The sequence below is a fragment of the Hyaena hyaena genome, unplaced genomic scaffold (assembly GCF_003009895.1).
Source record: "Hyaena hyaena isolate Hyena2069 unplaced genomic scaffold, ASM300989v1 scaffold_29, whole genome shotgun sequence".
NCBI lineage: Eukaryota > Metazoa > Chordata > Mammalia > Carnivora > Hyaenidae > Hyaena > Hyaena hyaena.
Genome location: NW_024080661.1, coordinates 4,406,335 through 4,423,230, shown reverse-complemented (window position 1 = coordinate 4,423,230; position 16,896 = coordinate 4,406,335).

Here is a 16,896-nt window from a genome sequence, read left to right as displayed (position 1 = left end):
CCTGCGTGGCTTCCTGTGGGTCTCAGTGGCCTGGCGGTCCCTGCCTGTTCCCTACGCGCGCGCCTCTGCCCCCCCCCCCCCACGCTCGCTACAGACCCTCCATCGCTTCCCAAACAATCCAGGCTTTTATCCTGATTTGGGCCCTTCTCCTACTGCTGGTTTCTTTCAAGCCTTGGAAATGCTGCCCTTAACCCCTCAATCTACAGAAGCCTCTGTGTGCTTCCAACTTTATAATTAACTTTATCAATTCTAATTTATAATAAACCCGGTGGTTTGTTTGTTTGTTTTTCTAGAGCCCCAACGCATTCTCAAATTATTCTGTTTGTTGAGGGCGTTACCTGCTGTGAAGTTCGCTGTGAGATGATTGTAAATTCTGTAGGGACATGGAAGGCCTGTCACTTGTCCCCTCACCAAGCCAGGTTTAGCACAGAGTGGTCACTCAGACTGTATGTGGGAGAATGAAAGGGCTTTAGAGCCAGACTGCTGACTTGCTCGCTTTGTGTTCTTGGACCCATCCCTTGCCATCTCTGAGCCACATTTTCTCCCTTATAAGAAAGATGGAGGTCATATTGCCCTCCCACACATTTCAACTCCAAGGATTAACTGAGAGTATGCATTTAAAGTACCCACCACGGTGTCCTCCATAAACCGTAGAATGTTTGTGGTCAGTTCTCAAACTCATGCTGGGGTTGGGCGGGGGAGATGCACTCTATACCCATGTTACAGATGAAAACCCTGAGATCTATAGAAGAGAAGAAGGTAAAGTCATCTGACTAGCAAGAAGTACAATTTTGAACCCGATTCTCCCAAATCCAAGTTCAGGGGTCTTTGTGCCCTGTCTTCTAAGCTAGTTCAGAGCTTTGCCGCAGTCTGCCCTAGACAGCGGGGAGACTAGGGAGGATGCCTGTAAGGCTGGGCAGTCTCCAGGCGCCCTGTGTGTTCCCCGTTGCTGGGCCTCTTCCATGCCCTTCTACGTGGTCTCTTGCGGCTGAGACAGCCTCCGAGGGCAGCCTGTCTTCCGCTCCTGGAGGCCCAAGCTCCTGCCTCCTTAAGGTTCACTCCATTAATATTTACTGAGCACTTATGATACACCAAGCTGAGCACTCTGTATCTAGAAAGTCAACACTGAGATGGGGTTAGGAGCGCAAGATGTTACTTCTGGGCAAGAGCAGGGGTGTGGGAGGGCCTATGAAAGATGGAGGGGGAGGAGGCAGGACTGGGAGAGCCTCAGACTGTGTGGCTGATCTCACAGAGTCATGGACGCCTGGGGCAAAGAACGTTCATGAGAGGCTGTCTGGTAACTGTGCTCCATACAGCTGAACAGCAAGTTCTTTTTTTTTTTTTTTACTTTTTTTTTAATGTTTTTATTTATTTCTAGAGAAAGAGAGAGACAGCGTGAGCAGGGGAGGGTCAGAGAGAGAGGGAGTCACAGACTGAAACAGGCTCCAGGCTCTGAGCTGGCAGTCTGCACAGAGCCCGATGCGGGGCTCGAACCCACGAACCGCGAGATCATGACCTAAGCGAAAGTCGGACGCTTAACCGACTAAGCCACCCAGGCGCCCCAGCAAGTTCTTTCTTAAGGGAAGAAACACGGAGCTCTGGAACTTACAGAGGAAAATAAGAAGCTTTCCCCTCTTGCCCTCTAGGGGCTCAGAGTCCACTCTAGAGAGAAAGACACACACTCCTGAAACTCATTCCAGGAGCTCAGCTTCCGGAAGGCCTTTTAACTTCGGGGGGTTACACAGCTTGTGCGTAGCCTGGCCAGGCACAGGACAGATGGCTGGGGGCCGCTCGGGTCCAGCAGAGGTTTAAGGACAAGGGAAGGAGGTAGGGGGGATGCGTGCATGGTTAGGCGGAGCTCTGCCACCATCCTTTGAGTAAACTTGTACAGGTCTCATCCGCGCTCTGTGCCTCAGTATCACCATCGGCTTCTGAAGGTGTCAGAGCAGATCAGAGCGGCATGGCCTTTGAAGAACCTAAGCAAAGCTAGGAAGTTTTCCCCCGGAGATGTGCATTTGGATGTTTTTTGTTTTTTGTTTTTTAACTATGGTAAAATATATGTAACATAATGTTCGCCATTTTAACAAATGCACTTCAGTGGCATTTAGTACATTCACAATGTTGTGCGACCATCACCATTATCTGGTTCCAGAACTTTTTTTTTTTTTTTAACATTTATTCATTTTTGAGAGACAGAGAGAGCGTGAGTGGGAGAGGGGCAGAGAGAGAGGGAGACACAGAATCGGAAGCAGGCTCCAGGCTCTGAGCTATCAGCACAGAGCCCGACGCAGGGCTCCAACTCACAGACCGTGAGATCATGACCTGAGCTGAAGTCGGACGCTTAACCCACTGAGCCACCCAGGGGCCCCTAGAACTTTTTTTTCAATATCAGTATATTTTATTTGAAATGGAGATAAAAGATAATTTGAAGAGTTTTTTCTCCTATTACACTAGTCTTCTTTCAAACAAATTGATAACCATTGATCTAGGTTCTAGAGTCAATGGCCCCTAGAACTTTTTACTCACCCCAAAGAAACCTTATATCCCTGAAGCAGTCACTCCCCATTCCCCTCTCTCTCCAGCTCCAGGCAACCACTGATCTCCTTTCTGTCTTTATTCATTTGCCTATTCTGGATATTTTCTCTAAATAGAATCACACACTATTTGGCCTCTGGTGTCTGCCTTCTTTCACTTAGCAAAATGTTTTCAAGACTCATCCATGTCGTAGCATGTTGTCAGCACTTCAGTCCTTTTTATGGCCAAATAATATTCCCCAGGATGCCCGTACCGCACTTTGTTTATCCATCATGTATGCATTTGGTTTTGCACAGGATTTTGCATTCAATTCCAGGAACTCTCTGGGGCTCACTCATGTGTCCCTGGGGTGAGCTAGGCTGAGGTCAGTGTGCCTTTGACATGGAGCTGGGTCATCCCAAACTGGATTTCCAACTCTAATGTATGTGCTCAGGGTCTAGTGATTAATCCCAAGTTGGGAATGGCAGAGTGAATATCAAGGGAGCCTTCCTGGAGGAGGTAGCATTGGACGTAGGCTGCTGAAGTTACGAATGCAACAGGCAGGTCCTCTGTGGGAGGACACAGCAGGAACTGACACCCCAACAGGATACAGCTCTGGGGTGGGGACACGGAATAGCATCATTTAGCTACTGCAGCTGTGGCCGTCTCCTCCCCCTGAGCCACCGCCTGGAGCCCGGGGAGGAGGCGGTGGCTGGATTGACAGAGGGCACAACCTCAATTATTGCCTCGTGTCTCTGTTTATTTCCACTCAGCCAGGTGCCGGGAATGTCGTCAGCCATTCTTTGCAGAGGCTAACTAGCCTCCCGAAATAGAAAATGTGTTTCCTCCACAGGCTGCACGGCCCCCTCCCAAGGCCGGAGGCTGGGGCAGCTGGTTCTCCAGCCCCTCACATGGTGCTGGCCGCCCTCCCCTCCCCTCTGACTCTCTCCTCCGAGGTCCCACCACCGCTTCCGCCTACCCTCCACGCACACCCACCTGGCCCACTCTCCAAGTCTGGCTCCCTCCCCTCTAATCTGGCCTCCGCCCTCTGAACCAACTGATCACACCACCCCCCTCCTCCCTGGACCCTTGCTCAGCCCCCAGCAATGATCTTCTGTTCTCCTGGACCCTAAAGTCAGGCCACAGCTGGACTCTGTTCCCAGGAGGGACTGACTTCAGGGTCAGGGGTGGTGTGAGGGCTCCAGATGCCACCTCCAGGCTCAACCTGCCCTTACTCCCCCCTGGAGAAGGAAGGACACAAGGGGAGACTTTCAGGAGCCTCCACAGATAGAGATCAGGAGCAAGGGGAGCTTTGGAGTAAAACGGGGGTGTGCATCTTCACGTTGACCTTCCTGAGCCATCTCTCTCCTCTTTGGAGTGGGGACGGCACTGGCCTCAGAGTCGCTGGCCCCTCTGTCGTCTCATCCTTACCCCATCCTTCTCCTTAGTGTGTTACCGTCTGGCCCCTCTGAAGTGTGAGGGTCAGGGCAGCCGGTGCCTAGTTCCTGGAAGCGTGTCTGGCGCATGTGAGCCATCAGCCACGGGTAGGTGTGGGGAGAAGCCTGGAGAAGTGTCAGCAGGCTCCTGGAAGCTGCATTCCAGTGTCTTCGGGACAGGGAGAGAGAGCCCGGCTCCCCGGCAGCAGTGCTCGAAGGCAAAACCACAAACCACAGGGATGCATCCCCAGGAGGTTTGCTGCAAGATGTGTCTGAGAACCGGAGCGTGCCTCTGGTTCGGGAATTACTGGGACCGTCTGCCTGGGTTGCCGTCAAGGTCACGCCCGAGGCCAATGGACCTCGAGTTCTGGGGCCTCTGAGCTGAGGTTCTCCCCCCAAAAGGAGGTTCTCTGCCAGTTCCTTCCCTCTCTTGCTCCCTCCCTCTTTGTCCTAGTCAGAAGGCTGTTTGCTGAGGCAGGAATCGGGGGCCCTTAGGGAGCTGTCTCTTCCTCCTCTAGATTGTGGGGGGTGGCCTGCACCACTCATTCAGTGAGAAGACTGTTCTAGTGGCTCTTGGCCTGGAACTGCGAGGGAAGTTGCTGGTGAAGGGCCCTGGGCCTGACTCTTTTCTTTTTAATGTTTATTTTTCAGAGAGAGAGAGCAGGGGAGGAGCAGAGAGGGAGAGGGAGACGCAGAGCAGAATTGGAAGCAGGGTCCAGGCTCTGAGCTGTCAGCACAGAGCCTGAGGCGGGGCTGGAACCCACGAACCCACGAACCTCCTCAAGAATCATAACCTGAGCCGGAAGTTGGACGCTTAACCAGCTGAGCCCCCAGTCCCCCACCCCCCCCACCCCCAGTCTCTTTCTAGCTGAGTAACTTCCATGTCTCTCTCCTCTCCCCACAGCCCCTCCCCTTACAGAATGGGCTCCACCCGGCCTTCCTCCATCCACTTCCCGGGATCAGTGCAAGGAGAAAAACAAAAGTAAGTACTCTATGTGTAAGTACTCTGAAAACTACAGATGAAAGTGATTACAGTTAAGGCCCAGAGCACTCCAGTCCACTAGATAATTTCTCTCTCAGACTGTGCGGTCGGCAGTGACGGCTCCCCGAGGATTTCCACATCCTCAGCGCCAGAAGCTATGCATTTGTTACCTTAACACAGCAAAAAGGACTTGGCCGACATGATCTGCAGATACGGAGTTTTGAGAGGGGGGAGATTATCCTGAATCATCCCAGGGGCCTTATGAGAGGCAGGGGGGTGGGAGTCAGAGAAGGAGAAGGCAGAGGCAGTGTTGACGTGATGCCGCAGCCCTTAGTCGCCAGAAAAGGGAAGGAACACCTTCTTTCCTTTTTTTTTTTTTTTTAAATTTTTTTTTAATGTTTTTTATTTATTTCTAGGAGAGAGAGAGAGAGACAGCGTGAGCAGGGGAGGGTCAGAGAGAGAGGGAGTCACAGACTGAAACAGGCTCCAGGCTCCGAGCTGGCAGTCAGCACAGAGCCCGACGCGGGGCTCGAACCCGCGAACCGCGAGATCATGACCTAAGCGAAAGTCGGACGCTTAACCGACTAAGCCACCCAGGCGCCCCATGAACACCTTCTTTCCTGGAGCCCCAGGAGGAACATGGCTCGGCTGACACCTGGATTTTAGCCATTTCTGTCTTGTGACCTCTAGAACTGTAAGATAATAAATTTGTGTTGTTTTAAGCCACTAAGTTGGTGGCAGTGTTCACGGCAGCAGTAGGAAATTAATACAGCAGGTACAGACACTGCTTCGAATTTGGTTCTCTAACACGCTTTTTCAATATTCCTCCTTAGTCAATGCTAACTGCTGTCGTTGCCCAGTGAGTCCGTGAGTCCCATGTTACCCATAAATAGATCACTGCTTATTGGTCTTGAGTTCCGTCTTAGCAGAGCATCCAAATTCCGCACAACCAAGTTCAAATCCCAGCTCAGTAATTTTCTAGCTGGTGACCTTGAGCTAGAATCTCTCTGAGACAGTCTGTTCAATGGCAAAAATAGGGAGCTGTAAGAATTGAATAGGATTCCATTCAAAAACTCTTTCCTTTCTCAGATATTAGAGTCATGTTCAAGATTGCCAGAGAAAATACAGAATGGCCAGTTAAATTAGAATTTCGGATAAAACACGGGACGCCTGGGTGGCTCAGTCGGTTAAGCATCTGACTCCAGCTCAAGTCATGATCTCATGGTTCACGGATTTAGGCCCTACGTCTGGCTCTGTGCTGACAGCTCAGAGCCTGGAGCCTGCTTCAGATTCTGTGTCTTCCCCCCCCCCCTTCGCTTGTGCTCTGTCTCCCTCTCTCTCAAGAATAAATAAACATTTAAGGGTGTCTGGTTGGCTCAGTTGGTTAAGCATCCACCTTCAGCTCAGGTCATGATTTCATGGTTCATGAGTTCGAGACCGGCATCAGGCTCTGTGCTGACAGCTCGGAGCCTGGAGCCTGCTTCCGATTCTATGTCTCCCTCTCTCTCTGCCCCTCCCCCACTCATGCTCTGTCTCTCTGTCTCTCTCTAAAATATAAACTCTAAAATTTTTTTTTAAAAAAGAATGAATAAGCATTTAAAAACATTTTTAAAGTGTTTTTTCCCAGACAAAACAAATATATTTTTTTCGGTATAAGTATGCCCCATGCAATATTTAGGACATATAAAGAGGTACTATTGTTTTATCTGAAATTCAAAGGTAACTGGGTGTCTTTATTTTTATTTGCTAAATCTGGCAACCCTAGTCTTGTCCCAGGTCACATAGCTTGTAAGCAACAGAGTGAAGGGCCTGGCTTTGAGCAGATTTGCTGAGCCACACAGCAGCCCCAAAACTCACAACTCACTGGAGGCCTCAAAGACAAATGCAATTTGAACCTTGGAAACCCATCTCAGATCTTAAAAATATCTAAAATGATTGTGGAAATCATATTGTATTTATTTATTTTTTTTTTTAAGTACTCTCCATGCCCAGCGTGAGGCTCAAACTCATGACCTTGAGATCAAGTCGCATGCTCTGCAGACTGAGTCAGCCAGGTGCCCCGTGAAAATCACATTTTAAATCACCACACAAATAATAGAGATTACTTAAAGAAAAGTAAAGTGCACAATTCAGTGTTTTTTCCTATATTCACAAAGTTGTGCAGCTATCACCACGATCTAGTTCCAGAACGTTTCTGTCAACCCCCGGAAAGAAACCTTGTGTCCGTTAGCAGCCACTCCCCCATCCGTTCCCTGGCGAACACGAATCTGCCTTCTGTCTCTACGGATATGAAATCATGCAATATATGGCCTTTCGTGTCTGGTTTCTTTCACTTAGCATGACGTTGTCAAGGTTCATCTGTGTAGCATGGATTGGTGCATCGCCTCTTTTTATTGACGAATGAGATTTCCTTTTTTTTAAATGTTTTTTTAATGTTTGTTTCTTTTTTGAGAGACAAAGAGAGACAGAGCATGCGTGGGGGAGGGGGAGAGAGACACACACACACACAGCATCCGAAGCAGGCTCCAGGCTCGGAGCTGTCAGCACAGAACCCAACTCGAACTCACAAGCCATGAGATCATGACCTGAGCCGAAGTCAGACACTTACCCTACTGAACCACCCAGGCGCCCCTGACAAATAATACCTCATTGTATGAATAGACCACATTTTATTTCTCTATTCATCAGTTGAGGGGCATTTGGGTTGTTTCCACTTTGTGGCTATTGTGATTAAAGCTGCTGCGAACATTTGTGTACAAGTATTCGTGTGAACGTCTGTTTTCAGCACTCTTAGATACATACCCAGAAGTGGAATGGCTGGGTCATATGGTAACTCCACATTTAACTTTCTGATGAAAAAAAAAAAAACTTTGTTTTCCACGCAGCTGCACCATGTGACATTCCCACCAACACCAATGGGGTATGAGGGTTCCGATTTCTCCACAAACTCACCAACACGTCTTATTTTCCTTCTCAGAGATAATTATAACCATCCTCGTGGGTGTGAGGTGACATCTCACTGTGGTTTGGATTTGCATTTCCTTAATGGCTGTAATGGTGCCAAGCAGGTTTTCATGTGTATCTGTCTTCTTTGGAGAAATGTCTATTCACATTCTTTGCCCATTTTTATAAAGCTTATTTATTTTTGAGAGAGAGACGGAGATGGAGATGGTCTGAGTGGGGGAAAGACAGAGAGAGAGAGAGAGAGAGAGAAAACCCCAAGCAGACTCCACAACGTCAGCACAGAGCCCAATGCAGGGCTCAAACTCACAAACAGTGAGATCATGACCTGAGCTGAAGTCAGACGTTCAACCGACTGAGCCACCAGGGCGCCCCTACATATGCTAACTTCTTTAAGGCTTAACAATAATCAAATGAGGTGGAGGATCTTATTAGCATTCCTGTTTGACAGATAAGAAACTGAGGCACAGAAAGGTGAAGTCGCTTGCCTGAAATTAAGCTGTAAACAGGCGACAGAGCTGGGATCCGAAGTGTTCACACAGCAGGGCCCCAGAAGGGAACTGTTCACCTTGTGCTTAAGCATGAGTGCATGAGTAGGACCTTAAATTGTCCCTGGACCAGGGTGCCCGAGGTGGCTCAGTCGGTTGAGCATCCCACTCTTGATTTCAGCTCAGGTCACAATCCCGGGGTCGTGGGATTGAGCCTTGTGTTGGGCTCCAATGCTGAGCATGGATTCTGCTTGGGGTTTTCTCTCTCTCTCTCTCTCTCTCTCAAATTTAAAAAAATTAAAAAAAAAATGTCCCTGGACCTTCAGATCTTGTTCAAGGCCTGCTGACAGTTCTCAGAGCCCATTTGTATTGTCCGTGAATTTCCCTGAAGGGTCAGTGCTGGGTGGGGGTTGGGAGGACGGGGCATTTGTCTCCTCTGTGATGTAGAGCTGACACCCTTCCCACCTTGTCCCCCATTGGTGCTGCCCAGGCTCTCAGAAAGGCATGTAGCCTCTTATCAGGGTCTTAATCATGATAAGAAAGGTCATCAAAGAGAGTGAGGCCTGTGTAAACTGGCCAGGTTCAAGGGCAGTGGAAGCCCAGGTTGAGTCAGTAACAGCCAGAATGGAGGTAAGAAGGCCCAAGGTCGAGGGAATGAGAGGCGGTGGGCACCATGAGAGACCCAGTCAGGAGCTAGGCACAAAGGAAAGGCACTCTGGGAGTGTACCTCGGGTCTGGGAGGCAGGTGGGGGCAGTCCCTGCCCGCATAGGTCAGCCACCTGAAGAATGGGGCCATTCCTGTCTGACCTTCATGGGGGGAGGGAGACAGAGAGAGAGAGAGAGAGGGAGAGGGCAAGGCACACTGGTATAAAAAGCCACCTAGTGATGGGCCCTTCCTTCCACTGGGGGTGATGCTGCCTGGAGGCTGTCACTCTGCCCTGTGGCCCACACCCTCCCAGCCACCTGGGAGGTGGCAAATTCTACACTGAGATGGCAGGAAAAATTTTCCAAGGCTACCTACTGACAAGTTTCAGCATCAGAGAAATGACAGGTGTCTCGTCAGGCACCAGGAATTCCTGTTCAGCACCTGCCTTCCTCAGGGCTGGTATGTGCAGGGCACAGTAAATTACAGGGGAAACACTAATAGTAATCACTACCGCATTTGTCAAATGTACATTTTGTGCCAGGAATTACACTAGGCTCTTCCCATCCAACTTAACCATCCACCCACCCATCCGTCCATCAGTCCATCCATCCATCCATCCATCCATCCATCCATCCATCCATCCATCCATCCATCCTTGCCAACCTTATAATAACCTTGAAAAGGCACAGTCCCTGCCTTCAGAGGTGAAGAAATGGAGACCCACAGAGTGAGCGGCTATATTAAGGTCACCCAGCTAGCTTACATTACTTTGGTTTTCTGTCATGTGCGCTTGAACCTGAACTCAACTGAGAATCACATCAAACCTCTGTGGAAGTATAAAGGGGACTTTCACGCTTTGCTTTCCATGCTATGGTATTGCTGGCACCATTATTATTTTTTTGCAATAAGAATATATTCATGTAGGGGCGCCTGGGTGGCTCAGTTGGTTAAGCATCTGACTTTGGCTCAGGTCATGATCTCACGGTTCGTGGGTTCGAGCCCTGCGTTGGGTTCTGTGCTGACAGCTAGCTCCGAGCCTGGAGCCTGCTTCGGATTCTGTGTCTCCCTCTCTTTCTGACCCTCCCCTGCTCCCTCTGCCTCTCTCTCTGAGAAATAAACTTAAAAAAAAAAAAATTTTAAACTTAAAAATAAAAGAATGTATTCTTTGTATACATATCTGTTTCAGAGCCTCAGAGAACACAAGCAGTACCAGCCCCACCACTTCCTACCTATGTGACCTTGGGCACTCGGTTAACTCTCTGAGCTTGTTCCCTCATCTAGAACATGGGCATGACCCTTACCTCTAAAACTTATCTCATTGGGCCGTTGTGGAGCTTAAATGCACTAATGCTGATAGGATTCTTGGCACCATGCCTGGCTTGCAGCTATGACTGTACGGCATAGCGCTACCACACGGGCACTGAAGGTGGCAAAACCAAGGAGAAAAACCCAGAACATATTGTTGAGTAAGAAAACAGCTTGCAAAATTGGCACACGAGTGTGATCCCTTGGGTGAAAAATTATTTTTATTTCTACATCTATCTGTATACGTAATGCATCAAGACATGTCTGCAGGGCTGACTGTCCAAATGTTAGTAGCAGTAACTTCTGGGTAGTAGAATTTTTGCTTTCTTCTATAGGGTTGAAAAAGAGCATTATTATTTCTTGAGCAGGAAAATGGGGGGGGAAGAAAAACCCTTTGGAAAACAATGTAAGGATTCACACCGAGAGTCATTAGAGCATTCCTACCCTTTGACCCCGCTATCTCGCTCTTGGGAGCTGACCCTAGGAAATAATTCAAATGAAGGCAGAAGCTATATCCATAAAAGCATGCACTGCGGTATTATTTATAGTAGAGGAAAATGGGGAACCACTTAAGTGGCTTACATGAGGGTAATAATTATTAAATTATTCACCCATTGGAACACTGTGCAACAATTAAAATGAGAAAGATGATAGCCATGTAACAACACGGGAAAATGCTGATGGCTGATTGAGAGGCTAAAGGTGCAGAATGAGAGCTGTGCACGCGGCCAATGGGGCAGAAACCTTGCATGCATTTGAATGAGGACTTCAGGGGAACATAGGCAAATAAAAACCACTGAATTTGTTGAGGCCATCGATTGTCGGAGATTTTTTTCCTTTTTCATTTAGAATTCTGTTCCTATAACATTGTGTAATATTTTTTATCGTGGTTTTTTTTTTTTTTAAGTAGGCTTCAGGCCCCGTGGGGAACCTGGCATGGGGCTTAAACTCACAACTCTGAGATCAAGACCTGAGCTGAGATGAGGAGCTGGACATTTAACAGACTGTGCCACCCAGGCGCCCCTGTGAAATAATTTTTTAAATGGAGATGGGGGTGCCTGGGTGGCGCAGTCAGTTAAGCGTCCGACTAGTGATTTTGGTTCCGGTCATGATCTCAGGGTTGTGGGATCAAGCCCCTGTTGGGCTGTGTGGTGAGTGTGGAGCCTGTTTAAGATTCTGTCTGTCTGTCTCTCTCTCTCTCTCTCTGTTCTGCCCCTTTCACTGCACCCATGTGTGCACCTGTGTGCACTCTCTCTCTAAAAATAAATAAAAGTAATAAAAATAAATGGAGATGGGCTAGATGGGTGATAGGTGTTAAGGAGGGCACTTGTGATGAGCACTGGGTGTTGTATGTGAGGAAATCACTGAAGTGTACCTGAAACCAATATTGCACTATATGTTAACTAAATAACATTTTATTTAGTTATTTTTAATTTTTTTTACATGTATTTATTTTTGAGAGACAGAGAGAGACAGAGCAGAAGTGGGGGAGGGGGAGAGAGAGAAGGAAATGCAGAACCCGAAGCAGGCTCCAGGCTCAGAGCTGTCAGCACGGAGCCCGACATGGGGCTTGAACTCGAAAGTGGTGAGATCATAACCTGAGCCTAAATCAGATGCTCAACCGACTGAGCCACCCAGGTGCCTCACTAAATAACATTTTAAATACTGGCTTTAAGAATCCCCTTGGGGAAAAGAAGTTGAGGCAGGGAGAGGCAGATAAGAGGCACGGGCTCTGGAGAAGAGGAACGCAGAGGCGATCTAAAATCCAGGGCAACGAACGTTTCCAGCCTGGCCCTCTGCCTGGGTGGCTCCCAGGGCCACACCCGCTTTGCTCCCTGACTCGAGAGTGATCACATGGACGGCAGAGTTGCCCACATTAGGAAGGCTGATAATAAACCTCAGGTTGAGCGCTCTTCAGATTGGGGTCCTTTGGAGAAATCCGTCATGCTCGCTATTGACAAGATTATAGAGAAATGAGCACCAGTTTGGGAGGGTGAAGCAGGCCAGTTTCTTGGAGGGTAGTTTGGCACCGTGTGGCCAAAGAACGTTCATGTCCTCAGAGTCAGCAATCCCATGTCTTAGGACTTACCTTAAACCTAAGGAAATGAGCAAGTCGGTGCATAGAAATATTTACATAAGATGTTCATCACACAGTTTCACCAAAAAGGAATTGGTAAGCCAAATTTTGGCATAACCATGCAGTGGTACACTATGGAGCTACAATGGGGCAGAGATATCAATTTTTTTTGTTGTTTACTTATTTATTGTGAGAGAGAGCGAGCACAGGAGAGGGGTAGAGGAAAAGGGAGAGAGAATCCCGAGCAGGCTCCATGCTGTCCGCGCAGAGCCAGACGCAGGGCTCAACCCATGAACCACGAGATTATGACCTGAGCCAAAATCAAGAGTCAGTTAATTGACTGAGCCACCCAGGTGCCCCTAGATAGCAAATCTGACATGGTAAGATGCTCACCACATATTAGGTAGAAGGCTGCACAGCAAGACATAGATTATCCCATTTTTGTAAGATTATGTATCATAGGGACGCCTGGGTGGCTTAGGTGGTTAAGCGTCTGACTCTTGGTCTCGGGTCTGGTCATGATCTCATAGTTCATGAGTTCGAGCCCTACGTGGGGCTCTGTGCTGACTACATGGAGCCTGCTTGGGATTCTCTCTCTCCCCCACTCACATTCTCTCTCTCAAAATATATAAATAAACTTTAAAAAATCTATTCATTTTTTAAAAAGGTGCCTTTTAAAAAATATTTATAGGGGAGCCTTGGGTGGCTCCATCGGTTAAATGTCTGACTTCGGCTCAGGTCGTGATCTCATGGCTTGTGAATTCGAGTCCCATATGGGGCTCTGTGCTGACAGCTCGGAGCCTGGCATCTGCTTCAGATTCTGTGTCCCCCGCTCTCTCTGACTGTCCCCCCTCTAATGCTCTGTCTCCCTCTCTCTCTCACACAAAACTAAATAAACTTTAAAAAAGAATCATGTATGTAAACATGTTCATTTGCATGTATGAATTTCTCACGGTGAGTAATCTGAACGGTGGGATTATAAATGGCATGGCCAGTGTAGTCTCAATGGTGCTGTGGTAACAAACAACCCAAAAACCTATCAGTTTCCAACAGCAAAGATAATATCTCACTTGGCTCGTGGCTGTTGCGCCCGGCTGCTCCTCTGCCCCCATCTTCACTGCGGGGCCCAGGGTGACAGTCTCTCCCTGAACACTGCAGGTGCCTGTGGCCGAGGGAGGAGACAGCGGCCCACCCATGGGCTCTCACAGACGGCACTAAGCAAGTGTCACAGCCCTTCCCAGGTCCGACGGGGCAGGTGTATGATCTCCCACGGGTCTTCAGGGAGGGGTCATCAAGGAGGAGCAGTGAACATTGTCAACAATAGTAAATCTCCCCCTTGCCTTAGTCTGTTTGGGCTGTTGTAACAAAAATGCCATAGACCGGATGGCTTCAGCAATAGACGTTTACTTCCCAGTTCTGGAGGTGGAGAAGTCCAAGATCAAGGCGCTAGCAGATTCAAGGGTCTGGTGAGGGACCACCTCCTCTCCATGTCCTCATGTGGTGGAAGGAGCAAGGGAGCTCTCTGGAACCTCCCTTAAAAGGCACTAATCCCATTCATGAGGGTTCCACCCGCATGGCCTCGTCACCAACCTGAAGTCCCCACCTCCTATCACCTTGCGGATTAGGTTTCCCAGTGTGAATTCTTGGGGTGGGCAGTGGGGGAGGGGATAAAACAGACACTGACTCTATAGCAAGCCTATTAATTAAAGTCCTTTTCTTTGCAGAATGTAGCTCTGTTCCAGGAAGTGGATGGTGTCACTGCTGGAGCCTTTACGGGGGTGGGGGAGAGACACCACATCCAAGCTACCTGGACCTAGGCACAGAGAGCAGCACTGAGGCAGAGAGGCCTGAAAGAGCTCAGGAATCTGCCTGATTTAGGTTAATCAGCCTGGATCCAGGGTAAGCATAAAACGACGATGCAACAGAATGTTCTGGATGTCCAGCAGTGTTATGCCAGGTCTGCTACTTCTTACTCATACGACCCGAGTCAAGAACATCCCCACGTGTAAAATGGAAATGGAAATATCTGCCCCAGGGGTGCCCGGCTGGCTCAGTCGGTACAGCACGCGATTCTTGATCTCAGGGTCTCAGGTTTGAGCCCCACATTGGGCAAAGAGCCTACTTTATTTTTTGTTTTTAATTTTTTAACATTTATTTATTTTTGAGACATAGGGAGAAAAGAGCACAAGCAGGGGAGGGGCAGAGAGAGAGGGAGACACAGAATCTGAAACAGGCCCCAGGCTCTGAGCTAGCCGTCAGCATAGAGCCTGACGCGGGGCTCGAACCCACGAACCGCGAGATCATGACCTGAGCTGAAGTCGGACGCTCAACCAACTGAGCCACCCAGGCACCCCAAGAGCCTACTTTAAAAAAGATAACAGTAAAATAAAATAAAATCGCTGTTCTACCTACTTCACACTACCTGGTGGGGGAGAGAGTGGCTCAGCCACAGGCTGTAAAATTGTAGCGCTCTTACAAGTGGAAGGTTTGGTCCTTCAAGCTGTAACCACGCACTCCCGCATGTTACGCTTCCCTCAGCTCCTCACATCACTTTGTCCCCAAAGTGGCTTGTTGTCTCCTTTTATTTGTTGTTTCTGTGCCCCTAGTTGGGTGGGTGGGGGTGTGTGAAAAGATGACAGCTAACGTCTTAATACAGGGGTGCCTGGGTGGCTCAGCCAGCTAAGCGCCTGACTTTGGCTCAGGTCATGATCTCACGGTCCATGGGTTCGAGCCCCACGTCGGGCTCTGTGCTGACAGCTCGGAGCCTGGAGCCTGTCTTCAGATTCTGTGTCTCCCTCTCTCTCCCTGCCCCTCCCCTGCTCCTGCTCTGTCTCTCAATAAAAAAAAATTTTTTTTTAAATTTTTTTTTTTTTAATTTATTTCTAGGAGAGAGAGAGACTGTGTGAGCAGGGGAGGGTCAGAGAGAGAGGGAGTCACAGACTGAAACAGGCTCCAGGCTCCGAGCTGGCAGTCAGCACAGAGCCCGATGCGGGGCCCGAACCCACGAACCGCGAGATCATGACCTAAGCGAAAGTCGGACGCTTAACCGACTAAGCCACTCAGGCGCCCCAATAAAAAAATTTTTTTAAATAAATGAAAAAAAATTTTAAAAAGTCTCGATACGGAAGAGGAAGAGAACTTTTTTAATGGAGGAGTCTTGGAAGGCCTGGGATACAGAGGGGTGGACCCTACTCCACTTCGTCAGATTGAAAAGCACCCACATCCCACCTTGTCCCTCCTGACCGCAGCCTCTCGGGATGGAAGCCATGAGATGCCAGGTCTCCCAGACCGGCCTGATTGTCAGCGCTGCTCAGGAAGCGCTTAAAAACGAACTTCCCAGGTTCCACCTCCCAGAGATTCCGATTCATCCGGTGAGGGTGGGACCAGGCTGAGTCACCGAAGGCGATCCGTGCCACCCCCACCTGGTCCTGGCTTCCGTCCAGGCCCTCTGCGCGGGCCTCGCGAGGTGCCCTGGCAAGGGAGGGCCCAGACGTCTCAGGTGGCACGAGCCCTGGCAGCAGGGAGAAACCCGAGTGCACCCGGGTTATCTGACGGTTCACCTGCGCCGGCTCTGGGCTCACGTCTTGAATATCAAGATCAGGGGAAGGCTCTGGAAGAAAGCCCCCCACCCCGCCTCCACCCCTCACACAGGTCACCCTTCAAGCTACGCCGGGGCCAGAGGAGGTGGTGAAGAAACATATTCCCCCTCCCTGCTCCAAGCCCTTCGGAACCAAATGCACGCAGGCTTCCATTGGCTGCCTGCATATCTTCACAGATAACCCGGGAATTTATCTCTTGACACATCTCTCAACAGGGCACCGAATTCCTCGAGGGCTGAGACAGGTCTTATTCCTCCCTGCGTGCCCTGCGCAGTGCCAAGCACCCCATTAGTGCGCGCTGAATATTTCATGAATAGAGGAGAGGTAGTAACACTAACCACGTTACCGCAGGGTCAAAGAAGGACTGATATTCACACCCGCTAGGCACCCAGGGAATGCACGTGCTCACCTCTGAGGGGTGCAGGGAACCCCATTCTTAGTCATTCTTAGAGGCTGAGCTTAGCATGCTCGGAGCTGCAGCAGTAACTAAGTAACTAAATTCCTTTTGACATCATTTTACCCTTTGATGTGATAGGAAATGAAAGTTACAGAGCCTCTGCACTGGAAAATGCCCTTCTCTCTGTCTCTCTCTCCCCACCCCTCTGCCCATCTGTCACAGGCGTGAGTGTGTGCACGCACACACACGTACATACACACACACACACACACACACACACACACCCTGCGTACAATTTCTAGGTGAAGAGTTTCAGCCCTTCAGAAACAGGGAAAGTTGGGGCGCCTGGGGGTTCAGTGGGTTAAGTGTCTGACTTTTGCTCAGGGCATGATCTCGCGGTTTGTGGGTTCGAACCCTGCATCAGGCTCTGAGCTGTCAGCCTGCTTCAGATTCTGTGTCTCCTTCTCCCTCTGTCCCTCCACTGCTCTCTC